The sequence below is a fragment of the Aotus nancymaae genome, unplaced genomic scaffold (assembly GCF_030222135.1).
Source record: "Aotus nancymaae isolate 86718 unplaced genomic scaffold, 86718_ANA_hifiasm-v0.15.2.pri h1tg000089l, whole genome shotgun sequence".
NCBI classification, from domain to species: Eukaryota; Metazoa; Chordata; class Mammalia; order Primates; family Aotidae; genus Aotus; species Aotus nancymaae.
The window spans coordinates 11,614,757-11,636,192 of NW_026988504.1; the positions used below are offsets into that span (position 1 = coordinate 11,614,757).

At 41.2% G+C, this 21,436-nt stretch overlaps 1 long non-coding RNA gene and 1 pseudogene across 1 annotated transcript in view; one reads left to right on the top strand and one right to left on the bottom strand.

The window, feature by feature from the left end:
* The window catches only part of LOC135271684 (uncharacterized), a 227,010-nt gene that overhangs the window by 132,757 nt on the left and 72,817 nt on the right, over positions 1-21,436 (top strand). Inside the window, exon 2 of the long non-coding RNA XR_010339819.1 lies at positions 13,297-13,360. This is a non-coding gene — a long non-coding RNA (uncharacterized LOC135271684). The remainder of the gene's footprint in view (positions 1-13,296; positions 13,361-21,436) is intronic.
* On the bottom strand, positions 9,682-10,859 carry LOC105718178 (intraflagellar transport protein 46 homolog; annotated as a pseudogene).

The window sequence follows — 21,436 nt, forward strand, 5'->3', positions numbered from 1 at the left end:
AGGGTGGCACATGCAGACCCAGTGAGTCCTGGTAATGACTTTGGACCATATTGAGAATGAAATAGAAGAAGCCATCTGAGGGGTTTGAGCAAAGCAGGGATACGAACCAAATTACATGAATTTAAATCTAAGCAGGGAGTTGACTGGAAGCAGGGAGAAAAATGGCAGGACTTTGGCTTCAGTCTAGAAGAAGGATAATCATGGCTAGGTCTAGGGATCAGTAGAGGAGTCAGCAAGGATTATCTTATTTGGCATTTTCTTTTGTGGGGAGGAAACAACAGGTTTTGGTTTTGAAAACTACTACTCTTTTAAGTCCATGTTCAACCTCAGTCAATGAATACCTTCAGGTGACTCAAGACAGTCTTACTTTTCTCTGGAACATGCAGTAGACAACATAGGTATGTGCTTCCAGAATGTAGACCTTACTTGTAGAGGGTAGCAAGGTATTAGAAATCAGTGCCAAGGTGGAGTGTCTCCTTTGCCTTTTAGTAACTGAGTGACCTTGGTGAATTAGATGGCAGTAATCACATCAGGTGATACAGTTTGGCTGTGTCCCCACTCAAATCTCATCTTGAATTGCAGCTCCCATAATTCCCACATGTTGTGGGAGGGGCCGAGTGGGAGATAATTGAATCATGGGGACGGTTTCTTCCATTCTGTTCTTGTGGCAATAAGTCTTCAGAGACCTGATGGTTTTATAAGGGGAAACCCCTTTTGCTTGGTTCTCATTCTCTCTTGCTGCCACCATGTGAAAAGTGCCTTTCACCCTCCACCATGATTGTGAGGCCTCCCCAGCCACATGGAACTGTGAGTCCATTAAGCCTCTTTTACTTCATAAATTACCCCATCTCAGGTATGTGTTTATCAGCAGCGTGAAAATGGAATAATACACCAAGCAACATCTGTTCCACACAGCATTCATAAGACACTCTTCTAAGCCTGTTATTTCTAATTAACTTTTAATACTATTCCCACAAGAGCCTGATGAGGTAGGTACCAAATACATTATCCCCACTTTACAGATGTCGAAACTGAGGTACAGCGACGTTCTGTGAATGGCCTAATGTTCTGCACATAGTAAGTGGCAGAGTGTGATTTGTATGCTACTGTCTGGCACCAGCCTCCACGATCTTAGGAATCTGTTTTACTACCTCTAATCCCATGTGTTTTTCTTCAAAAAGTTGTAGGATGGAATGAGGCAAGGTATGTAATGGGTTTATTTAATATTGATACTATTGCAGATATCCAGTAAAAGTTCCATCTTCCTCTCCTCTTTAAAATAACAGTAATCATGTGAGCTCTTTCCTTAGGAATAGATTCTAAGTTTTGATGGATCAAGAAGTAGTTTTTAAAACTAAGATATGGTCAGAATTTCAAGAGTTGGCCTTCCATCTCTTCTTCCTACTAGGGTGATATGTGCACATTTCTTTTTTTGTTTTGTTTTGTTTTGTTTTTTTTGAGATGGAGTTTCACTCTTGTTGCCCAGGCTGGAATGAGTGCAATGGCATGATCTCAGCTCACCACAACCTCCGCCTCTTGGGTGCAAGTGATTCTCCTGCCTCAGCTTCCCAAGTAGCTAGGATTACAGGCATGCACCACCGTGCCCAGCTAATTTTTGTATTTTTAGTAGAGACTGGGTTTCTCCATGTTGGTCGTGCTGGTCTCAAACTCCCGGCCTCAGGTGATCTGCCTGCCTCAGCCTCACAAAGTGCTGGGATTACAGGTGTGAGCTACCACACCCCGCCTATATGCTCATTTCTAAGAGTGACTTTCCAGAAACCTGACAATAACTCAAATGTTAGGAGGCATATAGGACCTTGAAGTCACCACCCATGAGCAGAAATCCCCCACCTGAGTTGACTGTGTTCACTATACCATCATAAGATTCTCAGAGGTTGTGCGCAGTGGCTCACGCCTGTAACCCCAGCACTTTGGGAGGCTGAGGCAGGCAGATCATGAGGTCGGGAGTTTGAAACTATCCTGGCCAACATGGTGAAATCCCATCTCTACTAAAAATGCAAAAATTAGCCAGGTGTGGTGCTGCACGCCCTTAATCCCAACTACTCAGGAGGCTGAGGCAAGAGAATCACTTGAACCCAGGAGGTGGAGGTTGCTGTGAGACAAGATCACGCCACTGCACTCCAGCCTGGGTGACAGAGGGAGACTCTGTCTCAAAAAAAAAAAAAAAAAAAAATCTCAGAGAAGGCACTTTTTAAAAATCAAATGTGTAACTAATATAAATACACCAAAGAAAAATGAAGATAGTTGTTTCTAAAAGTGATAGAAGAAAAGACCTGGAGAAAAAAAATCTGAAAAGTTGTAATTGAATTAGGAAAAAGAAAGTAGTGTTACCATCCTTCTCATAGGTAACCTTCCCTAAAGGAAAGCAGAGCTGAGTATTTGGAAGAAGTGAGTCCTAAAGGGGAGGCATTCCTCTATCCATCCCTGCTTGCTCTTTTCTATAGCACAATTTCCACATTGAAAGAGGACTTCTCATTTTTGTCACTCTGTTGTGAGATTCACCATTGCTGCTTTCCCAAAAACCATAAATACCAGGGTGAGCATTCTTATTCTTTCTGTTTTCCTTGAATAAAATATTATCTCTTTTTTTTGGATTTTGATATGTTTATTATTTCTGAAATCTCTTTCATCATCTATGAAGGACTCCAAATGCTTCTTGTTCCATTGAACAAAAAAATTAAATATGGCCGCCCTATTATCCCCTCATCAATCCTTCCTTCTACATCTTCTCATTTATACAAGAGTTTTCTCTCTTCTTGTTAGTATGACCTCCCCCTCAAACAGAGGGTGTGAGTTAACAAGAAATAAGTAATAGAAAAGACGAAAGAATAGCTCCTGTTGTAGTTCTTACTTAAAAATAGTAACCAAATAAGCAAAAACATCTTTTCCTTCTTTTTTCATGCCAACACAGCCTCATTGAGCTGCTAGAGTCTTCTGTCACTTGACGTTTTTCATCAAGATTACAGGTTAAGAAAAAATTTAAACATGAGAGAACGATAAGATATATTAATATTAGAAAAATTGAATAGACTACATAATTAGGTTATGAAGGTGAGAAAGAAACAGTGAGGTCTCATTAAAGCAGAGAAATAAGCAGAGGAAAATGAGATATTAGTGGAAAGCAGGAGGTGATCTGGAGGCTCTTAAGGGAGAGGGATACATTAAAACGCTGGTTATGGAAGTGCCCAGCAAATGTTAACTGCTGTTATTTAGCATTGCTTCCATTTGTCATAGAACATAATTTATAGTTGGTATGTCTTCTAGAGACCTCAATAAACTCAATCAGTTTAATTTTTAACAGTGTGGGTATTAAATGAATGTGAGAATCTAAGACTGGACTTGGATGTCCCAATTTTAGCTGGCTTACATAATTGGTTTTTAAAGTACTATTTTTTTCTTTTCTTATGCATTCTTTGTTTTTTATTTTTGTTTAGAAGCATCTTATTTTGCTTGTGTACTGTCTGTGCAGTTGTTTGTGAAGAAATTGCATTAAAAGACCAAACATGATTTAGAAGCAAGATTCTGACTTCTACTTGGTTGTCTGTTTATGCATTTATCTATAAATTTAACAGATATGTACTGGCTATTCAAAAGTGATAAACATAATTTTTATCCTAATGGAGTTGACTGTCTAGTTGGAGCTGGGGAAGGATAATTAACACTTAAATACATAAATAAATAAATGTGGGCCGGGCACGTGGCTCATGCCTGTAATCCCAGCACTTTGGGAGGCCGAGGTGGGTTGATCACGAGGTCAGGTGTTTTAAGACCAGCCTGGCCAAGATGGTGAAACCCCGTTTCTACTAAAAACACAAAAAATTAGCTGGGTGTGGTGGCGGGCGCCTGTAATCCCAGCTACTCGGGAGGCTGAGGCAGAGAACTGCTTGAACCTGGGACACAGAGGTTACAGTGAGTTGAGATTGCACCACTGCACTCCAGCCCGGGTGACAGAGCGAGACTTCATCTCAAAAAATAAAAACATAAAAGTATAAAAGTAAATGCATCATGTACTAAATACTATGAAGGAAAGAGGGTGCAGGCATAGTAAGTGAGACTGAGGGAAGAATGTTCATAGCCCGACTAGGCAGGTCCCCTCCAAGAAGTTGACCTTTAAACTCAGAACTGAAAGATGTGAAGGTACCAATTATGCCCAGAGTGAAGAATGGATATATGAGACAAACACTGAGTCATGAAAACATATATGGCAAATTTTGGAAACTGGAAAGGGAAGAGTATGACTGGGGTGGAGTAAGAAATGGAAGATCTGCCTGCAAAGATTCAGCAAGTAAATGGAGCAGATTAGGCAGATTAGGCAGATTAGACAATACACATTTGTTTTCTAAAGTGGGACACTTCTGAGAGTGATGGCAGATGTCAGGATACAGAAGCACAGGTTGGCACTATCTCAAGCAAACTAGGAAGTATGACCTCTTAAAAGATCTTGGGTTTTATTTGAACTGTAATGGGATTTCCTATTACTTTCCAAAGGTTATGCTGTATATATCCAATAGAAACTCATATATTTGTTCACCCAAAGTTGTGTATTAGAATGCACACAACTGCACTATTCAAAATACTCACAAGTTGAAAGCTACCGTAATGTTTTAAAGAATGGATGGATAATTTCTGGTGTGTTTTGGCGACAGAATACTACCCAGCAATGAGAATGAACAAACTATAACTTCTTGCAAAAATATGAGTAGGACTAGTCACAAAAATACTTAATGCTTATAAAGTATGAACACAAACACAAAAATCATCTACGATGCTTCAGGTCAGGAAAAGTGGCTACTTTTAGGGAGAACTACAACTGCGGTCTCATTAAAACTCTGTCTTTTTATCTGGATGTTATATGAGTGTGTTTGTGAAAATCTTTAGTTGTACACTTATTATAAATATACTTTTTTGCATACAGTACTTGCTACACATTAAAGAGGCAATATATCCTTCCTACTATATAGAGAACACAGTAAAAAAGTTTAAGAATAGAGAGTGTCTCAGTTTTTACCCATTTATTGTAATTTATTTCTGAGATGTATATATGACATACAAGAAACATTTTATTCTGTAGCAGGCTTTGTGCACCACAGCAGTATTGACATTTGTGCTGGATAATCTTTTATTGTTGCTGGTGATGGTTGTAAGGCCGGTCACCTTGCTGGGAGCTCAGACACGCCCACCCCCCCTGCGCCTAGAAACTATGTCACCACTCCATGCCCGGCACCAAGCTCTGCACTCAGCACCTAGCTCGCCATTAAAGAACCCTGCCAAAGTTTAAAAGAAGCCCCACCAGGACCTGCCCAATAGCATTTTGTTCCGTCCAGGCCCCACTCCCTCTGGGCAGCCCGCTCACCGGAAATCCTGCCTACCTGCCAATGGCAGCTGGCCCCGTCCACGTCTGGTTTCCTTGCAGCCAATCGGAACGCCTCCACTCCCTATAAAACCCCACATCTGAGAGGAGTCCGCACAATTTCTCCAGCCTCTCCTGTCGGACCGCAGAACCTCACCCAGGAGCCGATTAAATTTCTTCATTCCAATAACTGGCCTCCATTGCCTCTCATTTAAATCTTACAATGGTGGTTATGTTGGTAGTGGTGAATAGGATGTTTAGTAGTATCACTGGTCTCCGCCCGCTAGATACCAGTAGCATTTCCTGCCCTGAGTCCCAACAATCAAATATGTTTTCTAACATTGCCACATGTCCCATGAGGGGTAAAATTACTCCCATTTGAGAACCACTGAACTATGGCGATAACAATTTCTGACATTTATTGAGTGCTTACTCTGTACCAGTTTCTCTTCTAAGGGTGTTGCATTTATTGACACATTTTCTTTACCAACATCCCTAAAAACTGTGCCTCATTTTCTTTGTTTCCCGGAGGAGGAAACTGAAGTCCAAATATTTTGACGATATTTTGCAAGATCCCGTAACTTGTTAGTAGATGACAAAGCCAACATTTATACCCAGACAGCCCATAGCGTATGTTCTTAGCCACAACATTTTCCTGCCTTTTACCTCTTTATCTAACGCATGACCAGGGCTGCATAGGTCGTGTTCCGATTAGAGGGATATGCCAAGACCTTCTGAGTTCCACAGCAATGTATCTTCAAACTTGTTCATTCTTTAAAGTTACACAAAGTTAGGATTCATATTTTTAAAATGTACTATGAGAATCAAGCTTTAAAACCAAATATTAATGTGACTCATGGGTTACACCTTAATAAAACTTCAAGAGCTCACAGAGACCAATGTGATTATGGGACAAATTATTCCAGTTTTTTAAACAGAGAGGCAGTATACTTATGTTTTACAGTTGCCTTGAGTTATATATAAAACCCAGCTCCTGGCCCTTTAATTACAGACAAAGGTAGAACCACTACGACAGCCTCATGAATAAGGCGGTGCCATCCACTTCTGAAAAGGCACTTCTGTAGCCTCCAGATTCAATGTACAGCCTTCCCTTTGAAGCACACTCTCTCTCAGGTTTGTGCTTAAGGTTTTTTTTTTTTTCTGTTGCTAAGAAAATATTATCTGGAGTGCATGATATAGTTTGGAGTGCATAATATAGTTTGTATATGTGTTCCCACCCAAATTTCATGTCAAATTGTAATCCCCAACATCAGAGGTGGGGCTTGGCAGGAGGTGATTGGATCATGGAGGTGGATTTTTCACGAATGGTTTAGTGTCATCCCTTTTTGTATTGTCCTTGCAATAGTTAGTGAGTTTTCTTGTGATCTGGTTGTTTAAAAGTGTGTATCACCTCCCCCATTGCTCTCTCCTTTGCTCTTGTTCTGGCCCTGTGACTGTCTGCTCCCTCTTTACCTTCCACCATGATTGTAAGTTTCCTGAGGCCTCCCCGGAAGCTCAGCGATGCCAGCATCATGTTTCCTGTACATCCTGTGAAACCATGAGCCAATTAAAACTCTTTTCTTCATACATTACCTAGTTTCAGGTATTTCTTTTCTTTCTTTTTTTGAGACAAACTCTCACTCTGTTGCCAGGCTAGAGTGCAGTGGCGTGATCTCAGCTCACTGCAACCTCTGCCTCCTAGGTTCAGTGATTCTCCTGCCTCAGCCTCCCGAACAGCTGGGACTACAGGCATGTGCCACCACGCTGCCTGGCTAATTTTTGTATTTTTAGTAGAAATGGGGTTTCACCATGTTAGCCAGGATGGTCTCAATCTCTTGACCTCGTGATTCGCCTTCCTCCGCCTCCCAAAGGGCTGGGATTCCAGGCATAAGCCACCATACCCGGCCCAGGTATTTCTTTATGGAAATGCAGGAATTGACTAATACAGTGCAAGAGAAACAAATATTAAAAACTCTGCATGAAATAAGCAGTATAAATAGAATAATCATGAACAAATATCACTGAAATCTGCTCTCATATTTGTTACAAACTCACTTTTTATGAAAAAGCTAGTTATATATTTCACTTACCATGCCTCGGTTGTCCTGTGTTTTTCTGAGAGCTGCAATGCTGCCTCTATAATTGTTTTCTTCCTGTTCACTGGTCTTCTCTATGCAGACAAATTGTGTTTGAAAAGTTGGTAAATTAGTTGCTTAGAACTGAAAGGCATACTAAAATAGAAATGTTACTATAAATGGTGTTTAGATTCCCTGACCAGCCACTAAATGCCTCGAAAAAAAAAAATTAGAAAAGGAGAGGAAGAGTAAGCATGTCATAAGTTATTGGCATTATTTGTTCTAGTAAGTATGCATGTGTAAATGTGCAAATATACATATACAGTCACATACGTGTGTATATATATTACACACACATGCACACTACATATATTCTTATTGAGACGAGATCCTGTAATTAAAAATTATTGAATGCGTGTGAAAAATGCCATTTTAAAGTTTTGTTTTTTGTGGTTTTTATGGTTGGTAGCATTTCTGGTTTTTCTCCTGGCTGAGGAAGTTGACATTTATCATTGAGGAAATATGCATCTTTGTTTTTGGAAAAGACACTTTAAAGACTTTTTTGACTATTCCGTGGTAAGGAAATATTTTTATTCAGAAGAGAAAGATTGAAAGCAATATGGAGTTCAACTTTTCTCGTAATTATATAAAGTTTGTCTTCCTTGGAGGTGAACACAAAACTCTGCCAAGTGTTTCATTTTAAGAATTTTTTTTTTCAGTAGGATTAAGGAAATGGAAGTTAGTTGCCTATGAGAATAGACAAGCTCAAGGATACCTTTTCTCTGGGGTGAGCATTTTGGTGGTGACTAGGAGATTAGGAGAGAAGCTGTCTAAGGGTTGGCCCCCTTTGATCAACATCATCAAAATCACTTAAGAACTTGTTAGAATGGTGGCATCTCAGGCTTTATTCCGAGAATCAACATTTTCACAAAATGTCTAAGGACATGTATGCTTAGTAACATTTAGAAGGAACTGGCACAAAGCATTTTCTATATAGTAGAGATTGGCCTGTGGATTTCGACAATAGTCACATCTAGAATCCATTCTTTTAAAGGTTTACCTTGTGCCTTTGATTTGTGCTGCGAAAACAGAATACCGTAGACTGGATGATTTATAAAAGACAGAGACTTATTTCTTACAGTTCTGGAGGCTGCAAAGTTCAAAGTCCGAGTGTCTGCATCTAGCAAGGACCTTCTTTCTGTGTCTTCCTATGATGGAAGTGGAACAACACAAGTATGTGAGAGAGAGCAAGAGGAGGGTGTTGAACTCATTCTTTGATCAGGAATTCACTCCTGTGATAACTAACCCACTCCCGCAATAAAGGCATAGTCCATTCATGAGGAAAGAGCCTTCGTGACCCAATCATCTCTTAAAGGTCCCATCTCCCAATACTGTTGCATTGGGGATTAAGTTTCCAACACATGAACTTTGTGGGATGCATTCAAACTATAGTGTTCTTCCCCTGGCCTCCAAAATTTATGGTTTTCTTCATGCAAAATACATTAATTCCATCCTAATAACTCCAAAATGTTAACTTGTTTTAGTACCAACTCAAAAAGTCCAAAGTCCAGAGTCTCATCTAAATCAGATATGGAGGAGATTCAAGGCACAGTTCATCCTGAGATAAATTCCTCTCCAGCTGTGAGCCTGTAAGATTAACAAGTTACATGCTTTCAAAATACAATGATGAGAAAGGCATAAGATAGACATTTCTATTCTTTTTTTTTTTTTGGAGGATTGGGGTTTCATTTTATTTCACAAAACTTGTTTGCTTAAACTACTCTTCATTTAATGCCCATTACTAAGCAAAGTTCCTTGTCTCTGTCTTATGCTCAGTCAACCTCTTCTCTTTCATATTAAAGAGCAGAATAATCTGACAATATAACAGAGCATTTGATTTATGAAATCTTCACCCACCAGCTTTTAAGAATGAAAGAAAACAATTCCATCCCTCCCCCAAAAAGGACATCTTTTAAGCTTTCCTCCCAACCTGAGCTCCATGGGATCTCAGAAATTCCAATTCTTCTAACTCAAATCCCCACGGTAGTGTAGCTGCATTAACTCCCTGGGGAGATCAGTCTGAGGCAGGCAGGTTCATTAAACAAATGTGTTCAGTGCCCTCTGGCAGACAGGGCAGCAGGATATGCACTGCCCTTTAGCCAAGCTGTGGCATAGGCAAGGACATCAGGTGACTGACAACGATCTGTCCATCTCAGCTGGGGTGCAGGGGCCAGCTCAGCCTTGAAACAGCAGCTTGGGAGGTGTCTCAGCTGAAGATTAATGTCTCCACATCTCCAGTTTGGGAGGTAGAATTGGATAAAGGAGTGAATGCTTTCTTGCCTTCAGCGAGAGCTTTAAAATGCTGTGAGTTCTTGAATTCTGAGTACAGGGAAAAAAGCAGATGGAGGGACTGGATCTGACTCTCGTAGACAGGGATGTCTAGAATGGCACAGATCATGTCAATGTACTCTGCCAGGCTGCAGTCAGTCTGTGCTGTGGGCAGGCTTACCTGTAATACCAACACTGTGGGAGGTTGAGGTGGGCAGATTGCCTGAACCCAGGAGTTTGAGACCAGCCTGGGCAACATGGTGAAATTCCATCTCTTGCCCAGAAGCTCTTCAAACTCCAGGAACCATTCCTGCATCAGCATGTCAGTGTCGGGCGTGGGCCTGGTGTAGTGCACAGTCGCAGGGGGCTTAGAACGGTATAACTCAGAGATGCTGTCAAACCATATGTCAATGGCTTTGGGATTACTTTTTGCATCTTCCAGGCTCTTTACTTTCATATGTTGTGTGATGTTGTGCTGCATAGAATTCTGTTAACCAGAGTGAGAGCACTGTAGGGTCTGACTGCTTTGTAGAAGATTTATCCAATACCAACAGGCCAAGGTTGTCAGGCTTTCCATCAGTATGTGGGACCTTTAAGACTGCCTCAATATCCCCAACAGCTGGGATAAAATCAGGAATGAAAGGCTTCAGTTTGTGGTCCAGGTCAGTCAACTGAGGTGTGTACCTACTGATGTACTGGAAGAGTTCCTTGATCTCAGCAGAAACTGGCAAATGCTCATAATCTGAAGGGTTATGGAACCACTTCCAGAGGGGCTCCATGCTCTTCATCATCATCATCAGAATCAGAATCAGTTTCAGATGAATAATGCTCATCATCATCATCATCATTTTCACTAAAGCCCTGTTGAAGTGTCAACTGTGAGGCTCCTTTCTATGCTTCTGGCTCTCTCTGTACCATCCCACCCTCTCAAGTCCATAAGAAGGGGTCTGGTGGCACTTGGAACTTGCAGGGGCAGGTGGAACAGGGTCCATGTCTTTGCCTCTGTATCCTGGAGCCTGTGGCATGCCATCCCTTAGGACCCTGTTATTTTTCTCTTCATACTCATCACTGCTGTTATCAGCCATAGCCTTGTTACGAAGATGGGCAGAACAAGGAAGTCCTTGGCGTCTTGGGGTTGGAGTATAAATATTTGTAACCCTTCAGAGTCATTAACCTCTGGACGCTCATCATATGTCTGGTTTTCAACAACCTTGGTCTGTAGCCCCTCTGAATCTGTCTCCTCTATAATGGAAAGAACTCCTATCACTCCAGTGTCAAGGCCAGGCCACTTTAGGGATTCCATGCAGAGCAACCATGACATTTCTATTCTTAAAAGGAGAAGTACACAAGAAGTAAGGGAAGACTGTCCCAAGTAAGTCCAAAATTCAACAGAGAAAACAATGTTAAGTCTTAAGGCTGGAGATTCATCTCCTTCGACCCTGTTCCCTTGGTGCCGGGCACACTGGGGTGGCAGTTGTACCCCCAAGGTCTCAAGCAGCCCCTCCCCTATGGCTTTGATGGGTTCAGTCCATTGAACAGCTCTCAAAGGTTGGAGTCTCATACTTGCAGCCTCCCCAGGCTGGAGTTGCACACTTGGTCCTACGTCTGGAGTCTCAGGAGCTGCTCCGTTCCTATGATCCTCCAGGCTTTGTCCTAGTGGATGTTCTTTGTGGCGGCCCTGCTCCTGCAACAAGTCCCTGCCTGAGTCTCTGGGCTGTCCCATACATACTTTTGAATATTAGTCTGAGGTTGCCATGGCCCCACAGCTGGTGCACTCCAAATGTCTGCAAGGTTAGCACCATGTGGATGCCAATGACATGGATTTCACCAAGGTTTATCACTTTCACCCTCCAGAGCTGTGGCAGGAGCCACATCTGGGCCTGTTTGAGCAATAGCTGGGGCAGCTGAGGAGCACTGTGCTGGAATGTGGGGAGCAGAGCCACAAAGAAGCTCTGGACAGTGAATGCTGAGGTCTAGTGAGCACTTCTCTGACAACCTTGCCCTTAGGGTCTTAGGTTGCCTTGAAGATCTCTGAAATTGCTTTACGTTTATTTTCCCATAGTCTTTATGAATACAGTCTGGCTTCATTCTATTCATATTAATCCCTTTAGTAAAGTGTCACTTGGCAACACCCTTAATATTCTTTCCTGAGCACACTTTTTTAGTTTTTTCATGGCCTAGCTGACCGTTTTCCAAATATTTCTATTTTGTATTCCTTTTAATTATAAATTCTATCTCTAAATCATTTCTATTTTATATCTTTTTACTGTAAGTGCCCCAAAGAATCCATGTTGTACCTTGAATGCTTTGCTGCTTAGTTATTTCTTATGCCAGCTATCCTGGGTCATTGCTCTTAAGTTCTGCCTTCTACAAAGTCGTAGGACTTGAAAACAGTTCCACCAAGTTATTTTCAAGTGTGTAACAAAAATGGCCTTTACTCTCTTTTCCAATATCTTCTTCCTCATTTCCATCTGAGGCCTCATCAGAATGGCCTTTACCATCTATATTTCTACCCATATTTGATCATGAACACTTCAGTAATCTCTAAGAAGGTTTGGGCTCTCTCTCTCTCTCTCTCTTTCCCTCTGAGCCCTCACCAGTATTTTCCTTAATACTCCATTCACAATAATACAGACTTTTTCAAATTCTTACGGCTTCTACCCATTAACTAGTTCCAAAGCTGCTTCCATAGTTCTAGGTATTTGTTATAGCAGGAGCCCCAATTTTTGGTGCCAATTATTTGTATTTGTCTGTTTTATGCTGCTGTAACAGAACACCAAAAAATGATAATTTATAAAGAATAGAAATTTATATATCACAGTTCTTGAGGAAGTCCAAGGCTGAGGAGCCCACATCTGGAGACACCTTTGTGCTGTGTCATTTTATGACAGAAGGTGGAAGAGCAAGAAAGCGCATGTGCATGTGTGTGTGTGTGTGTGTGTATGAGAGAGAGAGAGAGAGAGAGAGAGACCGACCCACCTGAACTCATCTTTTTATCAGGAACCTACTCCTGTGATAACTAACCCACTCCTGTAGTAAAGGCATTAATCCACTCATGAGGGCAGAGCCCTAATTACGTCTTTTTTTTTTTTTCCCCTGAGATGGCATTTCACAATTGTTGCCCAGGCTGGAGTGCAGTGGTGTTATCTTGGCTCACTGCAACTTCTGTCTCCTGGATTCAAGCAATTCTCCTGCCTCAGCCTCCCAAGTAGCTGGGATTACAGGCTTGTACCACCATGTCCAGCTAATTTTTTTATTTTTACTTGAGATGGGGGTTTCTCCATGTTGGTCAGGCTGGTCTTGAACTCCCAACCTCATGTGATCCACCTGCCTCTGCTTCTCAAAGTGCTGGGATTACAGGCATGAGCCATCATGCCCGACCAGCCCCTAATTACCTCTTAAACCTCCCACCTCTCCACACCATTGCATTAGGATGGATTTTTTTCAACATATAAACTTTGGGGGACATATTCAAATAATAACACTATGTTTGCAAATTTTCTGTGTTCTGTTATTTCTCAGGTCTTCAACTCCATGAGGAATTAAGAGGAAGGCCTCACCCATGCTTGAAAAATAACTGCTTCTGGTGAGTATTGTTGGTTCTTATCCCAACATTTTCACTTCCTAAGAAGTCTGAGATTCACTTTTGCTCACACCTTCTCAACACAACCAGTACCTTTTGGGTAAACATAAACCTACCTTAGCTTAACTGATGGGTCCTGGTTGGTTAAACCAATCAGGATATATTACTACTTGGCCACGGCCATTGGTTCAAGGTTGGGTATGTAACTTAACCAGTCAAGGTGAGTCTTGGTACTGTTCTTTCGAATGCTGGATCAGACACATTATTTTTCCTGTTTAACAAGAATGAGAAAACACATGGCCTTATTAACATTAGAAGGTTTTCATGACCATGGGGTCTGGAAGTAGAAATGGTGGGAAATCAGACTTAGGATGAAGCCAGTGCCTTGAAGGTAGAGTAAAACAGTAGAAAAAACTATGTACTTAGTGACACTTATCAGCTCATTATTTCTGAAGCCCTCCCTGTAGATAAACTCTCTGTTATGGAAGTCAGTAAATCCCCTTTATTATGTAAGTCAGTTTGAGGTAAGTTTTCTTTCACTAACGGCATGAGGAGTCTTAAGAGACACAATTGTATAGAAAGAATGGCATTAACATGATTGACCATCTATGCTTGAAATACTAAGAAACAACTTAAAAAGTGTAGACTAGCTGCCTGACTTCAGAGGGCTGACTGGATAAGTCCAGGGGGCTGGCTGATTGGTTTGTGTAATGCATAAGCGTTTCTTTTTTTATATATACTTTAAGTTCTGGGATACATGTGCAGAAATGCAGGTTTGTTACATAGGTACACTCGTGCCATGGTGGTTTGCTGCATCCATCAACCCGTCGTCTACATTAGGTATTTCTCCTAATGCTATCCCTCCCCTATCCCCCCACCCCCTGCTATCCCTCCCCTAGACATCCCCCCGCTGACAGGCCCGTGTGTGATGCTCCCCTCCCTGTGTCCATATGTTTTTATTGTTCAACACCCACTTATGAGTGAGAACATGCGGTGTTTGGTTTTCTGTTCTTGTGTCGGTTTGCTGAGAATGATGGTTTCCAGCCTTATCCATGTCCCTGCAAAGGACATGAATTCATCCTTTTTATGGCTGCATAATATTCCATGGTGTGTGTGTGTGCCATATTTTCTTTATCCAGTCTATCATTGATGGGCATTTGGATTGGTTCCAAGTCTTTGCTATTGTGAACAGTGCCGCAATCAACATACGTGTGCTTGTGTCTTTATAATAGAATGATTAAGTGTTCCTTAGATTATCAAGACTATTTTGGAAGGGCAACTTGTAAAAGGCAATTTCTGCATTTGAAAGAAAGAAAACACAAAAGTCAACCAACATTCCTTTCCTCCCTCTGTCCTTCCCTCATTTCCTTCCCTCCTTCCTTCCTCCCTCCCTCCCTCCTGTTTGTTCGTTTTTCTTTCTTTTCTTTTCATTCTCTCTCTCTTTCTCTCTCCTCTCCTTCCCTCCCTTTCCTTGCTTCCTTCCTTCCCTTCTGCCTTCTCTCCCTCCCTTCCTTCCTTTCTCTCTTTCTTTCTCTCTCTCTCTTTCTTTCTTTCCTTTTTTCTTTTGTCACTAAAAGTATCTGTTGTCTTTGAAGACTAGAGATAGCTCAAAAAGTTAGCTCCTATGATATGAGTGTTACCTTGACTATGGAGTATTTGGTACATGTAAGGGAATGAATACTATTTAAATTCATCTCATTCTCCTGATCCCTAGACCCCATTACAGCCTCATCAACACTGGGAAAAAATGGTGTTAGTGAGAATACAGTGTCTACTGCTGCAGTTGTTCCCAAGGCAGTAACTGCTACTCATGGTCTTTATCTTCCACTACCCGTTCTAGGCTTCGTTTCCCTTCTCCAGCATTTCGGATGACCTGGGGGCTTGCCTAGTAGGGTAACCTAACTCCTCATCCTGGAGGCCCCTCAATAACTGAGGTTCTGTGGTTTTTTAAAAAGATACTTCTCTATTTACAGTTAAAAACTGGACATGGAGACACCAAGAAATGTCCTATGGGCACACACTTTATTCCCTGGCCCTATTGTGCAGCAATGGTTTACTTCCTCATGAGTATGTATTTCTGTGCCTGCTGGCTTACTGTCTTGAAAGTTCTAAAATTTAAGCTTTAATTTTAGCAGAATTCTTACTTTTTTCCCTGCTGGCAGCATCCCCTACTCTGAATCCCAGACTTGTAGATCATAGAGGCTGCAGTTGCGGGGACAGAAAATACAACATATTCTCCAAATGCATCACTGGGAATGAGTATGAATGAGGATAATGAGTATGAATTAGTATGGATGTGCTACCTGTTGGGAACATAGCAGCACCACATATGAGCCATTGGTTTAAGACGTATGATGTATACTTTGATCTAAAGGGTAGTTCCTCATCTTCACAACGTGTCATCTCCAAGTTGGTGCCTGGGCTAAAATTTCAAGAGAGTATTCTTTCAAACTAGCAGCTTCTAGATGGTATGGTGTATGGCAGGAGCAATGAATCCCATGCTCATGTGCTCACTGCCATATTTTATTTGTTGTAAAGCAGGTCTCTTGTCTGATGTGATGTCATGTAGGAGTCCACGCTGGTAGATCAGATACTCTATGAGACCTGGAAGTAATGGCTGCGGTACCGTAGATAGAAAATGCAAATTCATAACCACAATATGAGTCAACTCAAACCAAGATGAAATATTGTTCATTCCAAGATGTTACCAAATGGCTGGCTGATATATGGCAGGAATTGGACTCTAGTAGGGAGGGTGGGCCATAGTCTAGTCTCTGTTGTTCATAGGTCAGCCCTCCACCAGTAGTAGGCTTGGTAAGAAAAAATCCTTGCTGTTGAGTGTATGCATAGGCTCCATCTAAGACACCATAGATGCTCTGTACACAAGCTCATTGCTTAAGTACTGGGATGTCCAAAGGCAGAGGCTAGCTGGTATTTCCTGGCTGTGTCATTCTGTCAACTCAGTTATTTTTTTCCACAGTGGTCTTTGCATCTTAACTGATACTAATGTAAAAATGAATAGATTCTCCCTCTTTGTGTTCATTACCATTGGGTCATCCACATACCTCCTTGCTAGCACTCTTGTTTTCAATCTTCCAAACTTTCCAGGTTCCTATCTAACCAACCAAGCCATTTACCACTGACCGTGAGACTATGTTTATTTTTACTTCAGGCCTTTTTTTTTTTTTTGAGATGGAGTTTCACTCTTGTTGCTCAGGCTACAAACTCCACCTCCCAGGTTCAAGCGATTCTCCTGCCTCAGCCTCCTGAGTAGCTGGGATTACAGGCGCCCACCACCATGCCTGGCTAATTTTTGTATTTTTAGTAGAGACGGGGTTTCAACATGTTGGCCAGGCTGGTCTCAAACTCCTGACTTCAGGTGATCCACTTGCCTCGGCCTCCTAAAGTGCTGGGATTACACGTGTGAGCCACCATGCTCGGCCATTTCAGGTCATTTTAAAATTCACAGAAAGTGAATGACCAAGTGCCCCAGTCAAAATTCTGCTCATCAGGAGGGCTTTCCTTTCACCACCATTCTTTAGAGCCACCTCTAAGTGAGGGTGTAGTCCATATTTTTATTGACATGCTTAGCCAACTCTTCTGTTGTTTGTGTCTGCTGATTTTACTTAAAGGGATTTGCCTTTCTGTGAGCTTGGCGATATTGATTCTGAGATCATTGGTAGGTTTTCATCTATGTGGTTTCTAAATGCCTAAATTGGACATGTGTCCTCCAGAGATTAGTTGATATATATATATTTGAACTGTCATGGAGAATTATACTAATATTTCCAACTATATGTATGTATATATACATAAAGTATTTCCAACTGAAAAAGGGGGGGAAATTCATATTATTTATATTATTATACTATTGGTGCTGGAGGGGGAAGAGAGAAGAGGGAAGAGAGAGAGGAGGGAAGAGAGAGAGAGGGAGGGAGGGGAGGAGGGAGGGAAAGGGAAAAGAAGGGAGGGAGGGAGGGAGGGAGAAGCTGTGAAGAACCACATAGATTTACAAGTGGATAAATTATTTTATGAATGATAGTTCTTGTTTTTTTTTAATGAAGCTATCTCAAACTTCTGCTCTTCTCTTTCAGTTTATGGTAGGAAAATATATGACTATTTTATTTTTGAATGTATTAATAATCCAAGCTTTCTCCCAAGAGAACAATGATTCAAACTGTTCAGTCTCATGGAAGTAGAGAATTGATGATTGATACCAGAGGCTGGGAAGGGTGTGTGGGTGGGAGGGGGATGAAGAGAGGTTGGTTGCTGGGTACAAACATACGGTTAGATAGGAGGCATAAGTGCTCATGTTCCATAGCAGAGTAGAATGACTGTCGTTAGCAACAACGTTTTGTTTGTTATAAAGTAGTTAAAGACAGCACTTGAAATGTTCCCAACACATAGAAATGATAAATAGGCCTGGCGCAGTGGCTTATGCCTGTCATCCCAGCACTTTGGGAGGCCCAGCCAGGCGGATTGCTTGAGTTTAGGAGTTGGAGACCAGCCTGGGCAGCATGGTAAAATCCCATCTCTACAGAAATTGCAACAATTATCTGGGCATGGAGGCACACTCCTGTAGTTCCAGCTAGTCGGAGGCTGAGGTGGAAAGATAGCTTGAGGTAGGAAGTGGAGGTTGCAGTGAGCCAAGATCACACTGACAGAGTGAGACCCTGTCTCAAAAATAAAAAACAGAAAAGACAAATACTTAAGGTGATGAATACCCCAAATACTCTGATTTAATCATAACACATGCTATGCATGTAACAAATACTTATATGTACCCCCATAAATGTGTAAAACATTACGTATTAATTTTTTTTTAAAGTGAAACTTTGTATGTTTCTGCTGTTTTGGTCTACACCCTATTCATTCTTTTGGAGGAGAAACCCTTATTCACAACTCCCCTATCCCTTAGATCTTCAAGAGATCATCATATGAATCCAGGGCCGAACTTACAAACAGGCAGCCTAGATCTCTGTGACCTGGGGCGCACCCAGAAATACTTAAGGGCTGCCTACCCATAGATTTCCTTCCATTGCTTGGTCGTGGAGTCATCAAATAATTTATTTTCCACTGGCTTTCTAGGTTTCTAAGCCCCATATTCAAATTCTAAAACCTCTATATGAATGCCTCTGGGAGTTGGAATGCTTTAAGCCATTATCACAAACACCTAAAGGGAAGTAGTTGAAAAATGAGAGCAAGATTAAAACCTGATGGGGTGAGGAATGAAATGCCCGGGAACGGGAAGGAGAGGCTCCAAAAGAGGAGGGAGGGTGCCAAGACAAATCCCACCTCCCTGCCAAATGTCTCAATGGTACAAAGTGAAGTGAGCGATGCTTCTGCTTACACTAAGCATTTCTGAAACCAATACTTTCCATGGGAATACAAAAAAAAAAAGATATGATATTGCAGTTGATGTATTCATATATATTCATATATACATTCATTGAAACATAATCAGAACCTTCCCATCTCAATCTGGAGATTGGTTCAGTTTTCTGCAGTTGCTAACAGCATCCCAGACTGTATTTGAGCTTGTTTGTGCTGGTAAACTCCCTGGTGATAGAGCAGAGTTCTGTGATCATGTGGCAGGGTCAATTTTAGAACTCTTCCCATATTTTCTGATGCAACCAAGTGGAACAATGTCGTGTCCAGTAAACATGGAAATGGAGCAAGCAGAAACATTACTGTCTACTTCTGAAAATGATAGACCTGATTGGAACTTGAGTTTGCATCCAGGAGCCTGCTTGCAGTCTTCATTTGAAATTAGGTCTCTTACATTATGTTTGCACACAGATGCAAGAAAACAGGAGCCAGCTATGCCAAACCCAGTATGTACTCAGTTGTACAGATTTTGGAGAGGACAGATGCCAAAGCAGGCTGAAAACACATCTGATCTTTAGTCATTCCAACTGCCCTTTCTAGGCAGGGAAGGCTGAATTTGATCTCCTGCTATGCAAACGTCTTCCTTTTCATGCTGATCTTTCTGGCTGGATGGCAGAAAGGAAAGATCCATTTCTTGTTACTGAATCACTCTCCAATGTCTGACCTTGAGGAAACCTTTAATATCTCTGGACACCTTTTTATTCACATATAAAATAAGAGAATTATTTCAAGTAATGGCTGAACTCTTGTAAATATGTTACTCTAGGGAAATAAGGACTTCTGAACTTTAGACACAGGAAAAGCACACATATTTGCTTGGTTCCTTAATCACCAACAATAATTAAATCACAGGTATCAAAAATCATAATATAAGCTTAACTGCTAATAGAAAGCAAACAAACAGTAGTGGAAAGTCTCAGGTAAATAATTTAGAGAAGAAATGATTTAAGAACTGACAGAATATACAGGACATCAATATTTCCACTCTTGTTAAAATTTTTAAAAATGATCATTAACAAGTAATTTACAAAAACTAGACAGATTCCTGCAGGAGAAAACAATTTACTTCAACTGTGGAAATATTTTTGAAGCATTTATATTTTATTATTAAATGCCATTTAAGAATAAATGATTAAAAGATTTTGGTGGGGTTGATTAAATTAAATTTCAAAAATCCTGTTAGGTGAAAACATGTTTCTTGCCTGTACCTAATGCTTGCTAAGTGCAGTTTGGAAAAGTGTTGGGTGGAGATAGGAAGTAAGCTTTTGAATGTCAGAGTTAGGGATTGACACCCATGAACTTGATTTTCTCAGCCAAACATGTTACTCAGTCTAGACCTGTGCTTAAGGTAGACTTTTTGAACTAAAACTCTTTTAGAAGAACACTCCGAGGCTTAAGTCAATATATGATGACTAAATGCCTGGGCATTTTTCAGTATTTTATTAAACATGGGAGATTAAGTAAACCAGGCACCATAAATCTCCTCCTCCCTGGCCTACATACAGTCTAATAATAGAATTAAGAATTTGGAACATCTTAATTCTTTCAACTGGAGGAAGATGAACTAATATCACCAGGTTACATCTTTCTTCAGTCAGACACTTTTACTTACTGAAATAAAGTATAGTTTAAGGCTGCTCTAAGTAGACCTAAGTATTTTGCAAGTTAAAACTTTCTCCTGGGCTGGGTGCGATGGCTTATTCCTATAATCCCAGTACTTTGGGAGACCAAGGTGGGAGGATTCCTTGAGTCCAAGAGTTCAAAACCAGCCTGGGGCAACATAAAGAGACCCCCATCTCTAAAAAATATTAATTAATAAATTAGCCAGGCATGGTGGTGCATACCTGTAGTCCCAGCTACTCAAGAGGGTGAGGCAGGAGGAATGCTTGGGCCCAGGAGGTCGAGGCTGCAGTGAGCAGTGATTGCATTACTGCATGCCATCATGGGTGACAAAGCGAGAGCCCGTTTCAACACACACACACACACACACACACACACACACACACACACACACATATACCCCACCACCCCCAACAACAACAACTTTCTCCTAGAATAAGTATCTATGAGATAGAGAAGGAAACCTTGTTTTTATCAAGTGTTCTCTTATCATTGGCATTCTTTCAAAGCTAGCATGGTAAACGAGTTTTGGATTCTGTTATGTGCAAAGCTGGAGTCATTTCTTTCTCGCTGCTACACTAATTTATTAAGATGCTATTGGCCAATTTATTAATTTCCGCCACTTCTTTTTGTTCTTATTTGGTAAAATGCTCTCAATAAAAGTTGAAAGCTGTGAGTATGATGAAAAACAATGGAAAACAAAATAATTATGGTTTTTAAAAAAGGCTCCTTCGATGGCAACATCATCACCATTCAGAAGATTTAAAACCCTGTAGCCATAACTTGTAACTTAAGCAGACAAAATTATCTAGGCTGGGACTAATTCTCCCATAAAGGGTTCACTGTGGTCTCCTATTGGTACAGGTGTCTCATGCCTACCTAAAGTTGAGGGGGTGTGAGGGGAGAGGGGATGGTCCCGAATGTATAAGAACTCACTCCACCAGGGTGGCCAACTGTCAAGTCGCACCTTGTAAGTTACCTTCTCCTTTGTCAGTTACTCCAAACACAAGTCGCTGTGCCCACTTCGGCATGAGTAGCCCTCCTTCCCACTTCCTGCATTAAAAACTGTCA